We start from the raw sequence: 24414 nt of genomic DNA, 5'->3' as shown, positions 1-24414 counted from the left end.
TAAATTTTAGAGGGGTTTACATTTTTATAGTAAATAGTTTCATCCATGAGTATGGGATGTCCCTCCATTTGTTGGAAGACAGAAAAGATAATGATTTTTATGTATTTACCTTAACAGCCATTTTTCAAAATTCTAATCATTAATTTTAATAGTTATTCATTCTACTAGTTTGGCATCAGACTGGGTTTGCAATTCTACCCAAGGAAAAAGTAATGATTTTCCCTTCTTTGGTAATATTTTTCTTTTCTTACTTCTTTAGTGAGAACTTCCAAAAAATGTCCAGTATTAGCAGTGATAGCAGACAACCTTATCCAGTTATTGACATTAAAGGGATGGTTTTCTTGGGCACTGTGTGGAACCAGAAGGGGCCTTTCTCCCTCAGCCCCACACCCAGGGAATTACCAAGGTCCTGATAGCACGGCCCTGCCTTCCAGCAGCCTCCAGCTGGCCTGGCACTAAGCTGGGCAGGGACATGAGCCTCGCGGGCTCACTCTCTCACTTTCCCAATGGCAACAGTCCCTGACCTGCTTCCCCTGGTCTCGTCCTGCCTCTCCTTACCCTCATGTGTTCTGTCCGGCACACTGAAGCCAGAGTGAGCTTTCACATTGCAAGTCTCATCACGCCCCTCTTCTTGCCTCCTGCTCTTCTGATGTGAGCTGGCCCTTGCCTGACCATCAGCTCCATCTCACCCACTGCCCCACCCTCTCCGGAAGAACTGGCCTTCTTTCCATTCCCTGGATACCTGCCTCCCCTTCCTGTCTCAGCATTTCAGCTCCTGCTTTAATTTCCACCTGAACCACCCACCTGTATGTGCGTGTGTACACACACACATCCACAAGCACACACACTTTCCTTGGCCTTCTCATATGAATCACCAATATCATTGACTCCCAGGTCTATATTACACAGTCACACACCGCTTAATCATGGGGATTCATTCTGAGAAATGCCTGTTAAGCGAATATTGTTCATTGTTAAGCAAACATTATAGAGTGCACTTGCACATACCCAGATAGCGTAGTCCACCACACACCTAGGCTACGTGGTGCAGCCTTTTGCTCCTACTGCAAACCTGTACAGCATGTGACTGTACTGTTGTAGGAATCTAAGGCCTGCTGGGGAGAAAGAGAAAGTCACCAGAATACCAGTGATAGAAGAGGAAGAGGTTTTATTTCAGCCAGGGGAACTGCAGCAAACTAGAATCCAAAATGGCCAGGCTCCCCATCACCTCTGTCCCTGTTCTTTAATTGGACTCAGAAGTAGACAGACAAAGGAATTACCATATTACCTCTCATTGGACGTATCAGATCATGTACAGGGTTTGCAGAAGCAGAAGCAAGTAGCAATAGCAAGTGTTAGTTTCAAGGACCAGGAAGGTAAGTTTTGTATATTTTTTTTTCAGTTTCTGGCCGGGACTGGGGTTTGAACCCTCTACCTCTGGCATACGGGGCTGGCACCCTACCCCTTTGAGCCACAGGTGCCACCTGGCTAAGTTTTATAAAACCTTAAAAGCTAAGTTACCACGGGGAGGGCCTTGCAGGAATGTCCTTGGGCTTCTCTTGAGAAGCCTTTGTTTTTTCAGACTTCACTTTTCCTGGGTATCTTCCCTCAGTACTGAGTACTGTAGGCAATTATAACATGATGGTAAGTATTTGTGTATCTAAACATATCTAAACACAGAAAAGGTACAGTAAAAGTACAGTACAAAAGACTAAAAAAAGGGCACACCTATATAGGACACTTAACATTAATGGAGCTTATAGGACTAGAAGTTGCTCTGGGTAAGTCATTGAGTGAGCAAGTGGTGAGCAACTATGAAGGCCTAGGTACTACTATAGACTTTTTAGTACTGGACCCTCAAGCTACACTAAATTTATAAAAGTATTTTTCTTTGTTCAGTAATAAATTGACCTCAGTTTACCGTAACATTTTTTACTTTATAAACTTTATATTTTTTTAACCTTTTGAGTCATTTGTAATAACCCAGCTTAAAACACACACTGTATAGCTGAACAAGAATATTTTATCTTTATATCCTTTTTCTATAAGCTCTTTCCTATTAAAAAAATTTTTTTTTAACTTTTAAATGTTTTTGCTAAAAACTAAGACACAAACACCCCCATTAGCCTCAGCCTACACAGGTTGGGATCATCAATATCACTGTCTTCCACCTTAGCACTTCCACCTTCCCACTGGAAGGCCCTCACCTATGAGAACAATGCCTTCTCCTGGAATAATCTTGTAGGACCTGCCTGAGGCTGTTTTACAGTTAGTTTTATTTACAAATGAAAGGAGTACACTATAAAACACCAACAAAAATATAGTTATTTTTAAATATAGTTACAGTGAATGTAATACATAAATCAGTAACAGTCATTTATGATCAAGTACTCTATACCGTACGTAATTGTACAGGCTATACTTGTTTTTTCTTTTTTTTTTTTTGAGTTTAAATGCATTTTATTTTTAAACAACTTACATGACGTTTTTTCCCTTAAAAACAATGCCTCCACTCCAAATAAATCACAGTCAAAATAAATGAAAAGCTCAAGATGGTATCAATTCCGTTTGTCTTAAGTACTGGTGTTGTGTGGATGACAAGCAGCAGCCAGTTATGATGACAGGTGATAGATCCAAAGTAATTGTCCAATTTGTTAACATTTTTCCATTTCTAAACCATTCTTAAAGAAAATCATATATGGGGTCACCCCATCCTCACGGGAGTCCGGGAGAGCAACCATGCCATCTGGATTCATGTTTTCACCAATAAAGAAGTGGTAGTTTTTGAAATTAGCCAGGATGTGCTAATAATAATAAAAGGTTTTACTCTTTCTGGTCTCTGTTCTTCAAGTTTGCCTTTGACTTCATGTAATCTTTGATGTACTTCTTGTAGGCTTCTTTTGTGAAGCTGGTTTCCTGCTAGTGATTGTTCATGGCAATATCAACACCAGCGATAACTGTGCTTTCGGTACCTTCCCCTCAGGGCCTTCAGCAGAAGCATTTCCACCAATGAGCGAGTCATCGATGTTACCCACTGTCCTACTGACCATCTTGCCGTCCAGCTCCGGGCATAGGCCGTCCGCGATCTCTCGGATCTTGTAAATGTCGGAGAACATCTCGTCGTGGCTGATGAGGTCCGGGTAGATAAGCATGATGGCGGCTGAAGGGAGACGGCGGCGGCGCTAGCTTTGCAGGAGCCCGGAGCTCTCGGAGCCAGCGCGGTGGAACCCGAGCAGTGCTGGGGGGAGGAGGGAGCGGGCGGAAAAGCCAGGCTATACTTTTATAGACCAGAAAGCTCAATAGGTTTGTTTACACCAGCATTACCGAAACACATGAGGCTGCATTGTGCTACCATGGTGTTACAACAGCTAGGATGTCACTAGGCCACAGGAATTTTTTAGCTCCATTTTAATCTGAAGGGACCCTCATGATACATGCAGCCCGTCATTGTGATAGTGAGGGACTATCATTTGTTCAGTGTCTTCATCTCCAGACTGGAAATGCCACCAGCATGGGGATTGTGTGTTTCCCCCATCCTTAACCCCAGCACCTAGCACAAGACCTGGCCCCTGAAAATGTTTAATTATTTTCAATTAATAATTAGTAGAACTATTATCAGCCTTTCATATTTTAGAACCTATAAATTTCTGTCTTATTTCCCTAATTCATTACATATATAATATATATGACATACATGAAGATATAATATATATACTTTGGGGGCTAGCACATAGTACTGCAGGTTGGTTTCCTCCCAGGTTCAAGGCTAAGAGCTTCCATTCTTCGGTTTCCCCCTAAGCCTCTGCCATGTCTGCAGCTTCCTGCACACTTAACCAGGCAAGAATGGCCTGTCTGTTCAGCTATGTCTCCCTTCCTGTTTCACTGCAACAAGGCTCTGAGCGGCAGGACAGGACGGGGATGCGACTCCCAAGAACCAGGTAACGCGGTGTCCGGAGACCAGTCTGGGAATACAGGCGTCTCCAGCGATGCTGCTCCCAGAGGGAGTCCCACCCCCGCATAGCCTGCCCAGGGTGCTGAAATTCATTATATTTATCCGCCTCACTAGCAAATACCCCAGAATCAACAGGTTGTGGGGAGAGCGCCAAACATCCCCGTTTTAAAGATACATTCTGAGAAAAAAATTCCAGGGGCGGTTCCCCTGCAGCCTGAAGTTGTGAGGCAGAGACAGGAGGGCGTGGCAAAGCCTCAGGCCGAGTTTTGGAGCAATTAAGTGTGAATGCAGGAGGCCTCCCCTCTCACGTGTTCAGCCAAATCACAAGTGTATTCCCTTCACTCATTAGAATGCAGCTAGGACAATTAAGTATTGTAACTGTGGCACAATTAAAACTCCTGTAATTAAGATGAGGGTGAAGGGAAAGGGGCTCTGGTCTGAAAACATGGCCCAGAAGGATGACGGAACAGCCTTATACGCGGTGAACACTAGATGGCAGGCTTCCCGCTCTATTCCCCAGCTCTCCCAGCGTGATTCAACGGGGAAAAGATCTCCGACCAGCCGCGCCTAAGTATCCCAACACGTTCAGACTCAGGGAAAGTTAAAGGTGGGCAAAAGTCTAGTGATATTTCCTTTTGGCCAAACCTTACATGTACAGAAGAAAGAGAGAGCGAGAGCCCAGAAAGTCAGTAAACCCCAGGTTTACAAATTCTCCCAGGCCAGCTTTTCTGTTATTCCTCTCTGCCTAGAAAAGTCACCCAAAACCACCTTAAAAAGTGATATGGTACAGATGTGTTCTGTTTCTGAAAAACACATAGAGGAGTGTTATGATTTGTTTCGCTTTTCTGTATGTGCACGTGTGTGTGTGTGAGAGAGAGAGAGAGAGAAACTCTTCCACAAACATAATGGGATGCTTACCTCCTTTCTGTGTTATAATTATTTGTGAGCTTGGCTGGTCCTCTACTAGTGAGTAACTTGAAGTCTGGGATCCCTTATTCAGCTTGTGCTCCCACAGGCCATGCACAATGCCTGGCAAAAGGACAGATGAAGCATCCTAGTTGGTTAAAAGTAAATTAAGAGTCCCTGCAACCAACCCTGTGGCTCTAGCCAGGGACTTTCTTCTCCGCCTTGATTTCAAAGAAAAGGATGTTGAATTCACATCATCATTTAAATCTCTAAGTACAAAATATACAAGAGAAAAGCCTAGTAGAGCAGCAAGAATGCTGAAGGACAACAACTCTCAAAGTGCGGTCCAAGGACCCCTAAGGGTACCACCACCCCAGCCTCCCTAGCTCCAGACCCCACCCCAACCCCTGGGCATCTCCAGCCACATTATCAAGTTTTCTTTGTCTATTTCAATCAAAACAACACACAAGAGACTGAATGGAGAGCTGAGAATCTATAATCAAACCTTAAAGAGATTTGCAAAATGTAAAACAATGCCATTCTTATAAATGTCTTTGGGGAAAACAGTTATTGTTCATAAATATATAATGTATATGTTAACAGGTGACAGGTTTTTCAGTTATTTTTCAATACATTAGTAAATATTTGAAACTTCACAATTATAATTTCTAATAATAAGGCAAATATCAAAATACCTGACATGAACAAAAGCTCTTGGGGATTCTCAATTATTTTTAAGAGTATAAAAGAGTCAGTCCCAAGACCAAAAAGTTTGAGAACTGATGTCATAAGAGTTTAATCAATCTCTTTCTTAACTCTCTTATTATATTTACCATTCATTCTTCCAAAGCAAGTAATTGTATATCCAATGATGTTAATTTCAGCATCATCTATAATTGCCAAGAGAAAAGAGAAAACCTGAATGCCTAATGTCAGGAATGGTTTCATAATAATAAATAAGCTCCATTAACCGAATGGAATTATATATTATAATTGTGTGTTTTTTTTGAGACAGAGTCTCACTGTGTCACCCTTGTTAGAGTGCCATAGCATCACAGCTCACAGCAACCTTCAAATCTTGGGTTTAAGTGATTCTCTTGCCTCAGCCTCACAAGTAACTGGGACCACAAGTGCCTGCCAAAATGCCCAGCTACTTTTTGTTGCATTTGTCATTGTTGTTTAGCTGGCCTGGGCTGGGTTAGAACCTGCCAGCCTTGGTGTATGTGGCTGGCACCATAACCACTGGCGCCGAGCCTGTGTTATCATTTTTATAACATAAAATGATTATATGATATAATATTAGGTAAAAAGACATAAATCAGGACTGTCACTGATTGCAAAATATGAGACTGGAACCTAATATATAAAAATAAAACCACCACACAGCTACTATATTAAGTTTGGATGTTGAGCGTATAGATAGTGATTTTCTTTAATTAAACCAGCAGCTATTACTATGTGCTACATATTTTCAAAGCAGCATTTTTGAGTTATCATTGATGAGTACCTGGAGCTCCCAGGTCTCTTACCTTAAGGGCCAAGAGGCCACTGTCCTTTTCATTCAGGCACCTTTCCCCAGCAGTCTGAACAAAAGTCTCCTCAAAGGCCCCTGGGAACAACCCCTGACAAATGGCAGATCTGTAGTGGCATACGCACACACAGGCCCACAAGGGATCTTAGCAATAGAAACAAAACCACATCTTCTGCTCCCTGGGACTCTCTAGCACCCCTCTCCTAGCTGTACTGCTCCCATACACAGGTACATACCCACACGATGGATTTATGCTTGCTTCATAGGCATGTTAATAAACTCCCTCTGAAGCTCCTTACTCCTTAAGTTTTGAAGAGAAAAACATTGCAGGAGGAGGGTTCATCTGCAAAGCAGCCTCAGCTTCACCCCCATTAGCTTGGGCCTGCTCTCATCTTTCCTGAAACCACCTAAGGTAATTCCCTGTTTTAACCTTGAAGGTGCCTTTGGTTCTACGTATTTCAGGCGGCCAGAATGGGCAACAACGGTGAAAGAAATGCCCTAGACTGATTAAGGACACAGTTTTATTCTGATTATTGCACAGGGAGAATGTTCCTTAATGCAGCGGAAGTCCTGAGAGAAAAGGAAGGGCCTGGGCTTGCACTGAGACAAAAGGAATGGCAACATCTTATTTGCCAGGTGAGATGGGACCATGGTGCTGGATAAGCAAAGAAAGGGTGATCCTTTGCAATTTTTCCACCTGCCTTTTTGAGCACCAGGCTCAAATGAAGTTCAACATGGTCAACAGCTCCCCAAAAAGCTGGCCTCCCTTATAGCTGAGCAGAGTGAGCAGTGAAAGTGAGGTCCCAGATGCCTCCAGGGAGGTGGCACTGGGGTCTAGGGGGAGAGGGGGTAAGAAGACATCGCTAAGTGCTCTTTTGGCAGCAGAAATTTCCTCCTCAAATTCAGAAATCCTCTCCTTTTCCCATCTTAATCTTCTCTGCCTGTTTCTGAAAGGAACAGCCTCTCAAAAACTACAAAAATAACAGGAAAATACCTAATCTTGCAATTTGCTAGCAACAGTTAAAGCTCAATCCTGTGAACTCTCCTGCTGGGGTACTGGGGCCCTGTGGAATTCTGTTTTCACAAGCCCTTGAAGAGCCCAGAAGACTAAAAGGAAATGTAAAATTTTCTTTACTATTTGACTAAATCTGACGTTTAGAATTTGTACCTATAGCCTAAAATGATTCCTAAAAAGCTCCAGGACAGACAATGAAGTGTGAACATAAGGCCTTTCTTGTCTATACCTGGGTCAGAAACACCTGAAAAAAGTTTGTCTTCAGCCTTGCCAGAGGAAAAAAAAAATGGATGCAGCATTCACATTCACAATACCTTGTGGATTTGGCTACAGTTACCTTTTTCTGTTCATCTCCTTCAAATTCAGCTGGACCTTCAAATTCAACTGGACCTCGGGGCTGGCATTCTTCCTTCCTTTCTTTGGGATGCCACAGCCATCTCCTGCTCTCTTCTCTCTTTCCCTCTCGCCCACGCTTTCTAAAATAAAATAAAGTCGATACTTTTATATCCTAATCTTGGTCTAGAGAAATTTTTTTCTTGTCCCGCACAAAGTGCGTATGGAGATTTCCACCCTAACATTGTCTTCCTTAAATGGCAGGTGAGTGAAGATACGTTTGCAAGAAAACCAGCTCGATTCCTTTTGTTCTCCCAAACACATGTGGACCCATACAGGGCTCTGTTCCAACCTCCTAAAAGAAAACTGGCTGCCATCAGTGGGTTTCAGCCAAATACTGCGGGTTCCTTACGATGTCTTTGGAAGAGGAAAAAAAATGTAGATGGTTGAATAGCTAAAAACACAATGTAAAGTTGTAATTTTCCTTGGCAGAAAGAATAGCCTTTTCCTTCAAGTCTTTGATAAAGGCAAGCCCTCCCAGCTTCTTGACCCTAGTCCTCCGCCACCTCCAACCCAGCCAGATGTGTGAGTTTTTTCCATTCACATGGCACAGAGTTTAAGGGTGGAAGAAAAGCTGTTTCCCCCATTAGCAACCCTTTCCGCCCCTGGAGAGGCTCTGTCTGTAGATAAAACAATCGGGGTGGGGGCTGCTTTTGAAAGAGCAGAAAGGAGTGGGAATTTTTCCATCTGGAATCACAAGGCTCTTCGTGTAGGGCCAGATGGGATCATGATGTGTCTGTGGAGACAAAACTTCTATTGAAACTGGTCATACCAAGAAGACTATGAGATTTTTGACAACTCACTGGCCAGGAGATAGAAAGCCGAGATTGGTTGTGAAATGTCAAGGGCAGATCGCTATGACCTTGGTGAACTCACCCCAATTTGGCTGAACTCAGTAATTCAGCCAGGAGCTTCTTTGAGCTGATGAAAACAAGGATTGTAAAACTTTGAATTCAGACTGGGACATTAGAAAAACAACTCAGAGTCAGCTGGTCTCCCTCCATCCTTTTACTTCAAGTCATTTTTCAGCTGGGGAACGAACATGCTTCCTTACCACACCAGATCAATGCTGGGGGTTAAATTACTGTAAAGAATTTTGTAAATGCTGAGTATCCCTGTCAACACTATTAATGAATGTCCTCTAAGCTGCACTTATGCCAAATCCCAAGGTATAATTAGGGATACTGAACAATGATATAATGTAGGTTGCCAGTTTGCTTGAAGCTCCCAACTCCATTTAGAGGGAAGTTAGCAGGTTTCCCAGAGTACAGGAGGGGAAAACCATCTGTCACAGCCTGCTTCCTAAGTCCTTCCTTCCAGGAGAGCTCTTCGTGTCACCCAGTGATGTCCAAAAAGAACATCTTCCAGGCCCTGAAAGCCAGTCTTCCAACCAGAGATCAGTTAACAAGCCTTGTGTCCTGGGGCAGGCCGCTTTTCTCCGCTCTAAGCTTTAATTGAAGCTGTGGTACAGGGGTAAGTGGCTTTCAAACATTTTTAAAGCAGGGGAACCTTTTGTTTTTCTCAAGAGGAAAATGTAAAGATGGAACTCCGTTTGTAAATACCTTAATGTCTCTGGGAGGAAATATAATAAACATGCCACTAATCAGACTGCTGGAGGGAGACAGCTCAGCTCTCTGTATCCTAAATCCCCACGCAGACTATCAGTTCTTCCAATGTGTTGGATCACTGCCTGCAAGTGCTGAGTGCTTAATAAACACATTACCTAAGAAAAAGTCTGCTTCAACATAAAACTGCTTTTTTTTGCAGTTTTTGGCCGGGCCAGGTCTGAACCCACCAGCTCCAGCATACCCTACTCCCTTGAGGCATAAGCACGGCCCTGAAACTGCATTTTTAGAGCATGTGCTCCCAGGGATCCAAGCATGATGATGTTCCGGGGGGCCTTGGGCCTTTCCGTGCCGTTGAGCTATTTTACAAATCTGTAAACTGTAGGTAACGGACAGCAATGCCAATAAGCCCTATTTGTGGGTACACAGATAAATTCTGTCCTGTGAAGGTTCAACTGATTTGCTTTCCTGTCCCCCAAGGAAAAGGTCCCCCAAGGAATCTACGAGGTTCCTTCTATCGTAGATTTATTTCAACATTGCTTTATTCCCTATCTATGTTCCTTTGACTTTTCATCTGAACTGCTTGTGACGTCTTACCAGACTTCCTTAATGATGAACTAAATAAATCTTTTAACACGTGCTCATTTTATATCTGCAGGAATGGCATGATTTTAGCTTTCTTTGAACATTACCTTTGTTTTAAAAATTGTTCATAAAAAATGAGCATTTGGTTACTTTCCCTCCAAGTTCTCCACTGATCTCCAATAGCATTTATTTCTGTGGAGGGCTGAAATAGGGGCAACCCGGTATGGAGAGCATGTAAATGAATATTCTAACCACCCTCCTCCCTGCACCTGTGGGTCAACACAACTGGACCAAGGGGACAAGAACAGCATGGATGCACCACAGGGGACAGCAGGGTGGAGGGGCCATCACAGTCATCCAGACATCACCAGAGGAATGTGGGATAAGCATCAAAGCTCCCACGGCTCACTGTCTGTATTAACATGACTTTTACTATTCCACTGTCTTAGTCAAAGTAACTGCTATCATTCCAGAAGGTGCTTCCCTGGGCAGAGTTGCAAATAACTCTACTGTTCATCCCAGGAACTTCCTGAAAGATACACCATCTCTTCAACAGGAAGCATCAAGAGATAGTTTACACCCCAAGATTCTTTGAACCCCTCACTGAAGTCCTCGCTTGGCTGTGTCCCCCAGTCACAATCCTTAGCAATCCTAATCAAGGATGCCGCCTCCACCGTGAGAGAGCCACGTAAGCCAGTCTTCAAAGTCTCAGTAAATTTCCCAACTTTGCGGTCCCAGTTTGGGAAGCCATTAAGGCTGGGGAGGAGGCTCCCCCATACCACAGTGAGCAATGAACAAGTTCAGCCTTGCCTCCTCAATAGGTTGCTCGGGTGATATTGGGGAGATGACATTCGACAGAAGGGATACGCATTCAGAGGCGAGTGTGTGTGTGACCCAGAATCATCAGGGCGGTTTCTTCTCTGCTTAAGCTCAATGGGATGATGGTATAAATACTCCTCCTTTTTCCTCTGCGGATATAAAATCTGGAGTGTGGAGGCTGGAAGGAATCCCAGCGATGAGCTCATCTCTCCTCTCCTCTGTGGATTAGGTCACTGGGACTCACAGAGGGAGGTCAGCGGGGGGCTGGGGTCTGAAACCAACCCCACAGCTCTGAGCCAAGGGGCCTGGATCCATTCATTTTCTTGCTGGCTTGTTTATGTTTTAACTATCTCTCATACCCTGGGCACTGTGCCGTATGACATGTGCTCAGAAGTGAGGTCAGGTTTTTGAGATGCTTGCCGCTTTTAACCTTCTGCCCCTTTTAAGTGGATCCTGGGCTCCATGTTTCTTTCCTGGAGGAAGCAGCAGAAGGACGGAAGCTGAAAATAGTCTGTGAGAACGCTCAGCTTCCAATCCCTGACGTCTGCGTATTTGGGAAAACTGGGAAGATTCTAGATAAAGACCCAAACTGTGAGGAAGGCTTTTCCTGGGCTGGTGTTGGAGGGGAGAGGATGGGAACAGAGAGGGGATGGGTCCCTAGAGGGACGGCTGTGCCCTGCTGTGGGGCAAAACCCCAGATTGCCCACGGCAGAGCTACGATAAGGCTGGGACTCCAGAGGACTGGGGGGTGGGCAGAGTGACCCCCAGACTCCCCCAAGGCCAGGTGGACGAGACTGATGGACAGGACAGACAGCCCAGAAGTGACTCATGGGACCAAACCAGTACCCAAAGCCCTAGCACTATTTATATCTACAGACCATTAAGACCCTGAAACTTCACAATAAGGGGAACTGGGACTGTAGACACCCAGAACCAGGAAGGCTCCAAAACCAAGTCAAGGGGACAGAATCTTCTTGGGTCCCAGCAGCTGGGTCCCGGCAGCCCGCCCCACACACATGTTGGTCACAGGAAAAAGAAGAACAGGTTCCCTGTGGGGTTTGGACTCAGGAGCCCCCTACCAAAGAGCAATCCTGAGCAAAGCAATGTCGGTGGCACACACTGCTGTTGCTTTCAAAATAAGCAGGGATTTTCCCAACAAACAAAGAGTGTTTTCTTCTAGTGCAAAGAGAGCATTTTTCACATACAAATTTTTAGCTTAAATTTTCAGGGCTAACCAGGGAGATTAGAATGCCATGTGCAATCTTTCGAGTGCCTTTAGCTCAAAACGGTCTTTGAGCCAACTTGGTATATTTTGGGGTGACACATTCCAGCAGCCTTCACCAGGAACAGGGCACATTGGCTGGGGAAGTAGATTGAGCCTGCCCCTGGGGTGGGGAAGGGTGGGCAGCTTCACTTCCTTTTCCCTCTGGTAGCTATTGTGACCCTGGCCTGACCTTGTAGCTGTTCCCCTGTCCCCTGCTGGCTGCCTGCCAGGCCTCAGATTCCAGTCTTTTCTATTTCCCAGAAGGACCAGAGTTTCAAAGGAGGGAAGGAAAAGGTCAAGACTAGAGGATGCAGAGTTTAGGAGAAGAGAAAGGGACATGGGAGGAGGCGGGGTTTGGGGTTAGAAATCCGACTGGAGGAGAGGACAACGGAAATGAGTGACTGACTGTGAAGTTGTGGCACCCGCAGGCCTCGGGTCCTTTTGGTCCTTACCTTTTGCCCTGGGGCTTATCACAGGGGTTCAGCAGGGCTGTTTTCTGTGTCTTGAATTCATAAAGCACCTCAGATTTAGGTTTGCAAAGGCCTACAAATGAAATACTGAGAAGCACAGAACTGCAATTTAACTTCAGCTTCAAACTTGTCCCTATCCTGGGTCATACCAGCTGCAGGACACTCCATCAATATTGTTCACAAAATCAACCATTACCCTATTACAGTGCCCCATTCCATTCCAGCATTTTCTTTGTATTTAGCAGACTCATCTGTGAAAGGCAAACATTTAAAATGCCATGGAAGTTCTTCTCTTGGTTTTTTAATTAACAGAGAGAGCCCAAGTCATCTCCATCACTGAGAGGCTTTGCCCCACAACCCTGGACGTCTTGTGAGGCCCCTCTGGAGGATGCTTCCAAGAACCCCGCCAGAGGACTGGATGTGGGGAGCAGTCAGTGATGCTGTGTCCCCGCCACATGGTCCCTAGTTCCACAGCTGGTACGACTCCACAAGAACCCGATGAAGAGGAGGAAAGAAGGAGATGTTCCAGATGACAGCTCAGGGAATATTTTAGTCCTGGCAGTTGCCTCATTTTGTTGATGGCCAACCCAATAGCCTTTCCCTGATCCCTGCTTCCCATAAGCTTGTCTCTCATTGTAGGATTAAAAGCCAAAGACTCACCTTCCCAGCCTTTTCTGCAGCTAAAAGTAGCCTTGTGACCCAATTCTGGTCAATGAGAGATAAGAAAAATTCTCCTGGTGGCTTTCAGAAAATATTTTCCTTTCTGACAAAAATAGAGAGACAAGAGAAGAGCGCGCTTGTCCACCCCCTTATTTTGGGGTAATGGTGTAAAGACACCGGGCTGGGTGTTGAGACGGCTGTTGCATTGTAGTAAGGCCCAAGCCTAGGGGTAGAAAGTGTGCTCAAGGCAGGAGGTAGACGGACACCCCTGAGCTGTTGTTGTACCAAACCCTAAATGGTTCACACTCAGACTTCTTAATTATGTCAGATAATTAAATGGCGTTTTGATTTAAGCTGCTCTTAGGCAGGTGTTCTATAACCTGCAGTCAAAAGCAACACAAGGGGCTGGGCGCCATAGCTAAGTGGTTAGGGCACCAGCCACATGCTCCAGGGCTGATAGGTTCAAACCCGGCCCAGGCTTGCTAAACAACAACAACAAAAAAATAGCCAGGTGTTGTGGCAGGTGCCTGTAGTCACAGCTACTAGAGAGGCTGAGGCAAGAGGATCACTTGAGCCCAAGAGTTTGAGGTTGCTGTGAGCTATGACTCCATGATACTTTACCAAGGGTGACAAAATGAGACTGTTTCAATAAAAAAAAAAAAAACAAAGAAAAAGAAAGCAACACAAGGCTATTTTAGCATTTGTAGAGGATCCAGAGACATCCAAGACTTGGTTTCTTCCTCCTATTCTAGAAGCTTATAGTCAAGGTGTAGAAATATATACAGGTATTCAACATTCTTCAGAATTAAACAACTTACAATATAATCAAGTTCTAAACTGAAAGTAACAGCAATTCCACTTCTGAGAATTTTCCCAAGAGCATGTTTTCAAAGACATATGTTGACTTGTAACATATGTCTTTGTATACACACCACAATGTATACACACCACAAATGTTCAGCAATAGGAGTTGAAGTTCTAGCTCACAGATAAATAAAATATTATAAAGTCAGGAGAGGTGATGATGATGTTGATCTATACCTAATGACAGGAATTCTCCAGATAATAATCAGGAAAAAAATCCAGGTTATCAACTGTGTGTTATATAAATCAGCTCTCTGGCAGAAAAATATCTGAATACAAGGTCTGAGCTGTCATAGGAAAAAAAGTCTTGACAGTCAAGTTTGCAAACTTGCCACAGTGTACTTATACTGGCAGTGCCGTACAAACAATTCAGCAAGTGCTCATAATCTTGGTTTGTCAGCTGTGTCTGTGTCAATGAGTGGCAGAGTCTTGCTGAGTGGCATTCATTATGGTTGTTGCATGTTCTGTATGACAACACCTTTAATGGAGGTGTGGGGAAATTAGCAAGGGTTAATTGAGGTTGCTATGAGATATGATGCTTGGGCACTCTACCAAGCATGACAGAGTGATACTCTGCCTCAAACAAACCAAAACGAAACAGAAAAACTTTAATAGAACTATTATAAAAGCAATATGTGTTCATTGCAACAAGTATAAAAAGTAAAGAAAAAATGATCCATAATTCCACTGTGCAGTAATAATCACTGCTGACAGTTTAACTTAGAAGTATATGAGATCTGATGATTAAGTTTACAGTGAGGTGTGGGTGTGGGGAAATTAACAAGGGTCTGGTGCATGGGGCAAGTTACTGAGGGATGGTGAGTCTTAAATCAGGAAGTCTGCCCCGCAGCCTTCAGAATCTCAATTCCTTTTTTCTTAAAGAAACGCTGCCATTTCTGAGAAGTTCTGAAAGTTCTTAAAAGAGTTCTGAAAGTGCTTTAAAGGGTGGACTAGGCGCCAGCATTAGTGTGTAACTTCCCAAGGGGAGTACTTTAAAAGTGACTATAGTGATATTCATCAATGAAGTATGTAGCACTTTTTCTAGGATGAGTTTGTAAACTTAATCATCAGACCTCGTATGTCAGCAGTGATTATTACCGCACAGTGGAATTATGGATTATTTTTTCTTTACTTTTTACACTTGTTGCAATGAACACATATTGCTTTTATAATAGTTCTATTAAAGTTTTTCTGTTTCGTTTTGGTTTGTTTGAGGCAGAGTGTCACTCTGTCATGCTTGGTAGAGTGCCGAAGCGTCATAACTCATAGCAACCTCAAACTCTTGGGCTCAAATGATCCTCTTATCTCAGCCTCCTGAGTAGCTGGGACTACAGGTGCCCACCACAACACCTGGCTATTTTTAGAGACAGGGTCCCACTCTTGCTCAGGCTGGTCTCCAACTCCTGAGCTCAAGCAATCCACCTACCTCAGCCTCTCAAGAGTGCTAGGATTATAGGCATGAGCCACCATACCCAGCCAATTCTACTAAGTTTTATAACAGTTCTACTAAGAATGTTGCAATTGATTAGTAAGACAGTGCAAATGATTAGTGAGTCAGGTCAACACTGCAAGAGGGTTACAACTTAGATCTGGTTGCTGGTGGCACAGAATAACCAATTGCTGAGACAAGGATTGCCAAGGAAAAAAGGAAATTTTAATACAGAAGAAAGACATTAGTGAGGCTGGGCATGATGGCTCATGCCCATAATCATAGCACTCTGGGAGACCGAGGCTGGTGGATTGCTTGAGCTCAAGACTTCCAGACCAGCTGGAGCCAGAGGGAGACCCACCTGTAAAAAAATAGCCAGGCATTGTGGTGGGTGCCTGCAGTCGCCATTACTCAGAAGGCTAAGGCAAGGGGATTGCTTGAGCCGAAGAGTTTGAGGTTGCTGTGAGCTGTGCTGCCACCGCACTCTACTGAGGGCAACAAAGTAACACTCCGTCTCAAAAAAAAAAAAAAAAAGACATTAGTGGGAAGAAGGGGAAATCAACCTCAACTTTGTCTCTTTGACCAAGGAAGTACATGGGTTTTCCAAGGAGAGGAAATTAACCACAGGCTACATGCATTTTGGCAGGTTGTGGGGAAATTAACAAGGATCTGGTGCATGGGATGTACTCACTGAGGGATGGTGAGTCTTAAATCAGGAAGTCTGCTCAGCAGCCTTCAGAATCTCAATTCCTTTATTCTTAAAGAAAGGCTGCCATTTCTGAGAAACAACTTAAAAGGTCAAGCACTTAGCTAAGGGAAAAGATTGTTAAAAAATACATATAGGGATCATTGAAATTTGTTCATGAGGCAGTTACAATCCCTTCCTTCTTTTGAGTTCTTTCCTCAATCTTGGGGAATCAGGATGTTTGTCTCGCTGGCTGCTTCCTGTTGTAATGGCCTATTGCTGGGCTATGAAGAAGAATTAAAATGGTGGGCCTGCAACTGAAATTTCTTAGTGCGTGTTGTTGAGCTGCCCCTCACCCCAACGCAGTAAAGTATATCCAAAGAAATATTTATCTCTCTTAGGGATCTCATCCAGGAAATACTGGCCTGGTGTCCCCAGGATGGACATGCTAAAACAATTCAGACAGTTCAGACATAAAACGCGGCTCTTCAAACCTTTAAGGTAAAACACATCAGCATCAATCCTTAACAGCAGACTTAGAACCAAAGGGGCAAAAAGTCACCGGAGCTGATGACAGGTTGAAGGAGAGGGTTTATCCTGTCAGGCCTTCCCAAAGGGAGAAAAAGCTGAAAGCAGCATGACACAGCTGAACTTTCAAAAGAAACAGATTATAGAATTAGCATTAAAACTTCTTGCAATTGTATTAAGCGCAAACTAGTATTTTAAGAGAACCTTGTTTTAATTTAAAATTTTTTCCTTTTAATTATAGCCAACTTAATCACATATAAAATTCCTTTTTGTACAAACTATAAAAAAATTTTACAAACCTCATCATAACTTACATACATACCTAGGACATGCTTTGACTTTTTGTTTTATTCTAAAGTTCTCTGAAATAATCAATCATTTTATTTCAGGACCAAAAAATTTACCACATAAGATCTTGTCTCTTTTTTCCCCCCCAACAGAGTGTCTCACTCTGTTGCCCCAGGCTAGAGTGCCATGGTATCAGCCTAGCTCACAGCAACCTCAAATTCCTGGCTTCAAGCCATCCTCCTGCCTCAGCCTCCTGAGTAGCAGGGACTACAGGCACCGGCTACCACACTGGGCTGATTTTTCTATTTTTAATAGAGCCAAGGTCTCACTCTTGCTCAGCCTTGTCTCAAACTCCTAAGCTCAAGGGATCCCTGCTAAGATTATAGGTGTGAGCCACCATGCCCAGCCACATCTTTTTCATGAAAAATCATTCTTTTTTCTGTTTAAGCCTTATCAAAATATATTTTCATATTTTTAACTTTCCTCACATCTGTCTCTCCTGGTTCTCTTCTAACATGTTTCATATCTTTAACTAACCTCTGAATTTTTTTAATTTAATTTTATTTTTGAGACAGTCTTCCTCTGTGGTGCCGGGCTTCAGTATCGTGGCATGACACCTCACAGCAAACTCAAACTCCAGGGCTTAAATGATCCTTTTGCCTCAGCCTTCCAAGTAGCTGGGACTACAGGTACCCGCCACAACACCCAGCTAGTTTTTCTATTTTCAGTAAAGATGGGGTCTTGCTCAGCCTGGTCTTGAACTCCTGAGCTCAAGCAATCCACCCAACTCAGCCTCCCAGAGTATTAGAATTATAGGTATGAGCCACCTTGAATGCGACAGAGTTGTACTATGTCGCCCTTGGTAGATTGCTGTGGCATCACAGCTCACAGCAACCTCAAACTCTTGCCTTAGCCTCCCGAGTAGCTGGGACTACACAATGCCCAGCTGTTTTTTTGTCGGTGTTGTAGTTGTCATTGTTGTTTAACAGGCCGGAATGGGTTTGAACCTGCCAGCCCCAGTGTATGTGGCCAGCGCCCTAACCACTGAGGAACAGGCTCCAAGCCCAGCCAACTGTTTTTTTAATAAACAATATCACTTTATGCTCATTTTATAATTTTCTTTATAAAAGACGTATCTTCAATATTAATTTTTGGCTCGCTTTATATGTGGTATGACATACATTAACCAGAAATCTTTAACTACCAGCAACCCAAATTTTAGTTGAAAACCTAGGAAGCAAGAAATCTTAAATTGCCTGTTATAGCATTTATCTCATTAACATTTACTTAGTGATTTCTTTTAGCAGTTTAGTTAGATTCTAGTTATGATTTTAAGTTATTTTCCTGTTAACTATTTTTTCAGCCTATGCATATACAGCCAATGTGATTAATGGTGCCTTCAACAAAATCTTTCACTGTCTAAACAAATCAACATCTAAACACATCTTCATAATCAAAATTGGGGGAAGAAGAAAGAAAATAATTGCAAAACACAACCAGGAAACAATCATAAGATGTAAATTTGATTACTGCTTTTAAACTTAAAAAAAAAAACCTACCAAGAAAACAAACTTAAATATTGCAGTAACACTGGCTGTTCTGAATAATGTAACATCTTTTCTTAGTTCTATAAATAAAATAGAAGTTTTAGAACACACCCTGCTTAAAGATGTTAACTAATTAGATATTTCTAAAACAGCAACATCACCCCTCCAAAATTTTATTGACGTGACACCACCTGACTGTAAGCTGAACACACCTTCAACGTCAATCCTTAGTACCTCAAATAACAACACAGTAATAACATGGTTTCTATATAAGGATCATGATCAAGCTATAATATTTTTAAAACAATCTAAATGGTCCCAACATAAGTGCAAATTTAAATAATGTATTTATTCATTGTGATACTTCCAAAGAGTAAGATTATTTTGAGATTCCCTTTGAATTCGAAGACTAACCATTTTGTTCATTTTTTAAATAAATTACTCTCAAAAAATTACAAAAATTAACTGCTCAGGGATTCTTCTTCCAAATTTTCCTAAGCAAAGGCCTTCACTATGGCAACATAACTGGCTAGTTTGCAACTCCCACTCACAGAACCAATCAAGTGTGAGCCAGACCAAGGGACATCTGAAGCCTCCAATTTGATTTACACTCTTGTAACTACAGTTCCCAGGGCAGCTTTGATCCCTAACAATGCTGTTAGTATCAGTGACAGAGGGAGTTGGAAGCAGCTATTTTATACCTTTCCAGAGAGTAAGATCAATGTAAGCAACAGCATCTACAACCAGAATTAAGAGACCAAAACTAAAACATCTTCATACAGCTTTGATTGTAAGTTTCTGGTTTTGTGTTCTCATTTACTTCAAGTTTTATTTGTTCTAATTTATTGACACGTTTTTATTTAGTCATGCCTGCATTTTTACCTAAGTAAGAACCTTAAATACATGGATATTTTTGCCAACAGCTCAGAAGATTTGGCTGCTTTCATTAAGCCAATAACATTAAATTAGTCTTACTTATCAAAAAAATCACAAACACGCATCATTTTTTTTTTTTGGTTGTGTTTATAGTTTTATAACTTTTGTGTCAAACTCTGACACCTTAAAACATGAAAATGACCAGTAAGCCCAGGCAAAAATGTATGCTAACAATCTTAAAGATTACTCTATTACGGCTTGGCGCCCATACCACAGTGATTACGGTGCCAGCCACACAGACATACCCAGGCTGGCAGGTTCGAACCCAGCCTGGGCCAGCTAAACAACAATGACAACTACAACAACAACAACAAAAAATAACTGTGCGTAGTGGCAAGCGCCTATAGCCCCAGCTACTTGGGAGGCTGAGGCAAGAGAATCACTTAAACCCAAGAGCTTGAGGTTGCTGCGAGCTGTAACCCCATGGCACTCTAATAAGGGCAACATAGTGAGACTCTGTCTCTAAAAAAAAAAAAAAGAAGAAGAAGATTATTCTATTATTATTTTACCAATAATGTTTTTAAAGACTGGCTTATTTACTCAAGATTTACTAAATTTATATGAAATTGGAAAGCACTAGGGTTTATTTACTTAATTTATGAGCATTCCTTTCATTTATAAGCAAATTTGGTACCTTGTAGGTATAACATATAATATACACTATATCCACCTTATGGAAATAACATATAACATAATAGATATATATACACAACATTAAACATACACACACGCACAAACGTTCAACAAATTTTACCTCAAACTCTAGCCATGAGATCCTCTGACGTTCCACCCAAATCTGTATGTATAATTTTTCCTGTTTCTCTCCCTTTCCAACAGTGGGCACTCCCACGTCTTGGCCAGGTTGCCTCTGTGGTTAGAGATATCTTTCAATCTCTCAGATCTTAGGGCAGAGATGTCTTTTAATCTTTCCGACTTTAGAATCTGCCACAGAGGAACCACCATTGGAGGTGTCTTTCAGCCTCCCAGACCTTGGACAGGGCTCATAATACCATCAACAGCAAATTCCAAGGTGTCAGAGAGCTTAAGTGACTCCCCTTTACATGCCACATGCCAGTACCTATAAATGCTCAAAGAGAAATTCAAAAGCTTTCATACAAATGAACTGTAGTTCAACTAATAAGCCCAGGGAGTGTCAAATCAAAACAGGTTACTTGAAACTCTCACAAATAGTTGGAGGATTATCCAACCCAAAACAAATGAGAATTTCCTTGACATTCCCCAAGTTGAGAGAGGCATCTCCCACTATGAAGTACTTTCAAATACCACTCACCTGTCCAGGAGCAGAAGACAAAATCAAGGATCTGTTCTTCCCAGGCAATGAGGAATGCTCTTAGAACTGGTGACAGCCAAGCTGGTGGCAGAAACAAAACAAAATAAAACATCTCCCACCAAAACGTAGCTGGGCAGCTACTAGGTGACTTCTGAGATTCTCTCCACTCTGTAGCCACCAAGCTGCCAGCAACAGTTCCCCATAGTTGCCACCAAAACAGTCATCAAAACCCCAAGGGGATTTTGGCCGAGGTCCAGTTTCTGATGGCACAGGATAACCAATAACTGAGACAGGATTGCCAAAGAAGTTAATACAGAAGACATCAGTTGGGAGAGTGAGAAATCAGCCTCAAATCATATGACTAATGGGAGTGTTGGGGCATTTTTTTTTTTATTAAATCATAGCTGTGTATATTGATATGATCATGGGGCATCATTCACTAGCTTCACAGACCGTTTGACACACTTTCATCACGCTAGTTAACATAGCCTTCCTGGCATTCTCCACAGAGGTTACTGTGCCAAGACACTTACATTTTACCAAGTTTCACATATACCCTTGTAAGATGCACTGCAGGTGTAATCCCACCAATCCCCTTCCCTCTACCCAGCTCCCCACTCCCTCCCCTCCCTTTCCCCCTTTCCCCTATTCTTAGGTTATAACCGGGTTATAGCTTTCTTGTGAAAATCCTAAATTAGTTTCATAGTAGGGCTGAGTACATTGGGGCTTTTTAAAGAGGGGGAAATGACTAGGAGCTAGGGGATTTGGGCAAGAGTGGTGAAATTAACAAGTGTCTGGTGCTTGGGACAGGTTATTAAAGTGGGTGTGTCTGGGCTCCAGAAGTCTGCCCAGGAGCCTTTAGAATGTCAACTTCTTTGTCTTGCAGCATTTCGGGGAAACAACTCAAAAAAGGTGGAGTAATTAAGGGAAAATTATTAAAATATATATATATATGGGTCATTGAAATTTGTTCATAAGGCTGGTTACAAGATTATATATATTAATAGAGTATAATGAACAGCTGTTATAAACATCTACCAATATTAGTTGTGCATCAACTATTTGCAAAACAGTATGGTATGGGAGAAGGGAATGGAAAACACCAAAAATGGATCCATAGTCCCACACAGTCCATGGCTTTGAAGGGTGGCAACATACGCCACTCCAAAATACGCCACGTTGGCATAAGTAGACTAAAGGCACCTGACAAAACGCAGGCACCAAAGAGATGCTCTGACCTCCCCTCTTCTTCCTAAAGCAGGAGATAAACCTCCCCTGTGAAAGTCCCCTCCCTGTGAGAGAAAAAAAACATTCGGAGGTGGAAAGTTGAGGCCAAAAGAGAAATCTTTACAAACAGACCTGCTGAAATAACTCACTTGTACGTTCCTTTCGTTTTCTCCCATATTTTAGTTACTTTTCCACAGTTGCCTCCCTTTGTTGGATCTAGTATATAAACACCTAGGTTTTGCCCCTTCTTTGGGTCTTCATTTCCCAGTGGGAGCTCCCATGTGCATGGGAAAAATCTGTACACTTTCTGGGTGGTGCCTGTGGCTCAGAGGAGTAGGGTCCTGGCCCCATATGCCAGAGGTGGCAGGTTCAAACCCAGCCCCAGCCAAAAACTGCAAAAAAAAAAAAAAAATCTGTACACTTTCTCCTGTTAATCTACCTCAACTTAATTCTCAAGCCCGGCTGGAGACCTTGAAAGGGCAGAAGTAAAGATTCATCTCCCTGACAGCTTCAAAGAACCAAGTTATCTTTTGGGGACCTCCGATCTAACAAATGAAATGGTTCCATCATTTCTAAGAGCTGTAGAGTATTTGTTACATATCCCACTCTTCCCTGTGATGTATATTGAAGCAAAACACCGAATTTTAAGTATTTGTCTTTTATTTAAAAAGTCTAAATGAAAATTTTGTGTTATATGCAGAGTATGGAAGTCAGGCATTTTAAATAGCTTCTCAGAACTGATTTCAGGCCGTCTAAGTTTTGCTTTGACATTGTTGGCAAAGTCTGATCTAACACTGTCTTTAATACAGAAATTTAATGCCTACCAAAACCCTTTGTATTTCTTAGAGTCACAAATACAACAGGCATCTCTCAAGGGATAGAACCCTTCCAAATCATAAATAGTATATGAGTTCAAACTCCGATATCCACAAAGAATGATCACCTAAGTGGTATGATCCTGATACTGCCGGCAACATAGATTCATTCCTGGATCTGATCTTCTTTCCCTGGTTCCCAGTATACATGTTCTAGCAAAACAGGTAGCATTATGCCATTCCTTGGACTAGAATAATATTAAAATAATTGTCACCACATTTAAGTACAGAAAAAGTGGTATTTCTTTACTAAAACTGTCAGCTGAGTTCACTTAGCAGCCAGAGATCTGGGTACTATGGATTCATCCCACGTTCTTGTTATCACCTCTCGCTCTGAGCTGTACCTGCTGAATTACCTCAGGAGTCATCTCACCACACTGCTCCCATTGCCACTTCCCCACACCCCATCCACCCAGGCATTTGACTGGAACCACTTCCCTGAATTTGCACAGGGTCAACGCGTGCGTGTGTGCACGGGTGTGTGTGTGCACGGGTGTGTGTGTGCACGTACGGACTTTTGCCTCTTTTCCTCCCGCCACCAAATGCAGGAACTGGTTTGTTTCTCTTTTGTTCTTTAGGCTCCTGCTGGTTAGTGCCCTCAGCTCCTCAACTTCTTTCCTTCAGTCAGCAGAGGTTATTGAAGGCCTATTATATGCCGGGCGCTATGCTAGGTGGTGGGAGGACAGAGTCATGCTCCTTAACTGCAGAGAGGTCAAAGACAAACCTTATTCAAAGAATCACCCAATCAAACACAGTTGTTCTAAATGCTTTTTAACGTTTTAATTTGAAATAATTTTAAGACTCACATTGAAGTACATGGAAGTACTACAGAGTTCCTGCTGAATTACTTTAGGAGTCATCTCACCACACTGCTCCCAAATAGCGAAGCCCTTTACTCTTCCTCCAAGGGTAACACTCTGTATAATCACAGTAGCAAAATCAGGAAATTTACCTGGATATAATACCATGAACTAAACTACAGCCTTTATTAGATGAGCACTTAACCATTTCTAAGTGCTTTTAACATACTAATTAACATTATAACAATCACAGAAAGTAAATATTATTATCACTCCTATTCTCTACCTGCAGAAACTGAGACCAGACCAGTTATATAACTTGCTGAAGAGTCAGCTCACAGGGGCACAGTGAAGGCTGCAAATCCAGGCAGCCAACCTCTAAGGGGTTTGCCCCTCACCACGTAACCGCCCTGCCTTTCAGCATTAGCCAAGCTAGCCAGGGCATGTTTTCTTTTTTCTTTTTACAGTCTGGGTCTTTCTCTATCATCCAAGCTGGAGGGCAAGGGCATGATCATAGCTCACCATACCCTCGAACTCCAACTCCTGTGCTCATGAGATTCTCCTACCTCAGCCTCCTGAGTAGCTGGAACTACCAGTGTGCACCACCACCTGGCTAATTTTTAATTTTTATTTTAAAGATAAGATCTCACTATGTAGCCCTGACTGGTTTTGAACTCTTGAGCTCAAATGGTCCCTCTGCCTCAGCCTTTCCCAAATGCTGGGATTACAGGTGTGAGTCACTGTGCCTGGCTCAGTGTTTGTTTTCTTGTTCACATCCAAAGAA

The 24414-nt window shown here is 42.7% G+C and overlaps 1 pseudogene; it reads right to left on the bottom strand.

Moving 5' to 3' along the window:
• Window positions 1–2654: 2654 nt before the first annotated feature.
• LOC128594469 (translationally-controlled tumor protein-like) lies at window positions 2655–3152 on the bottom strand (annotated as a pseudogene).
• Window positions 3153–24414: the final 21262 nt, after the last annotated feature.

Source organism: Nycticebus coucang, chromosome 9 (assembly GCF_027406575.1).
Source record: "Nycticebus coucang isolate mNycCou1 chromosome 9, mNycCou1.pri, whole genome shotgun sequence".
NCBI classification, from domain to species: domain Eukaryota; kingdom Metazoa; phylum Chordata; class Mammalia; order Primates; family Lorisidae; genus Nycticebus; species Nycticebus coucang.
This window is presented reverse-complemented; position numbering and strand designations above follow the sequence as displayed.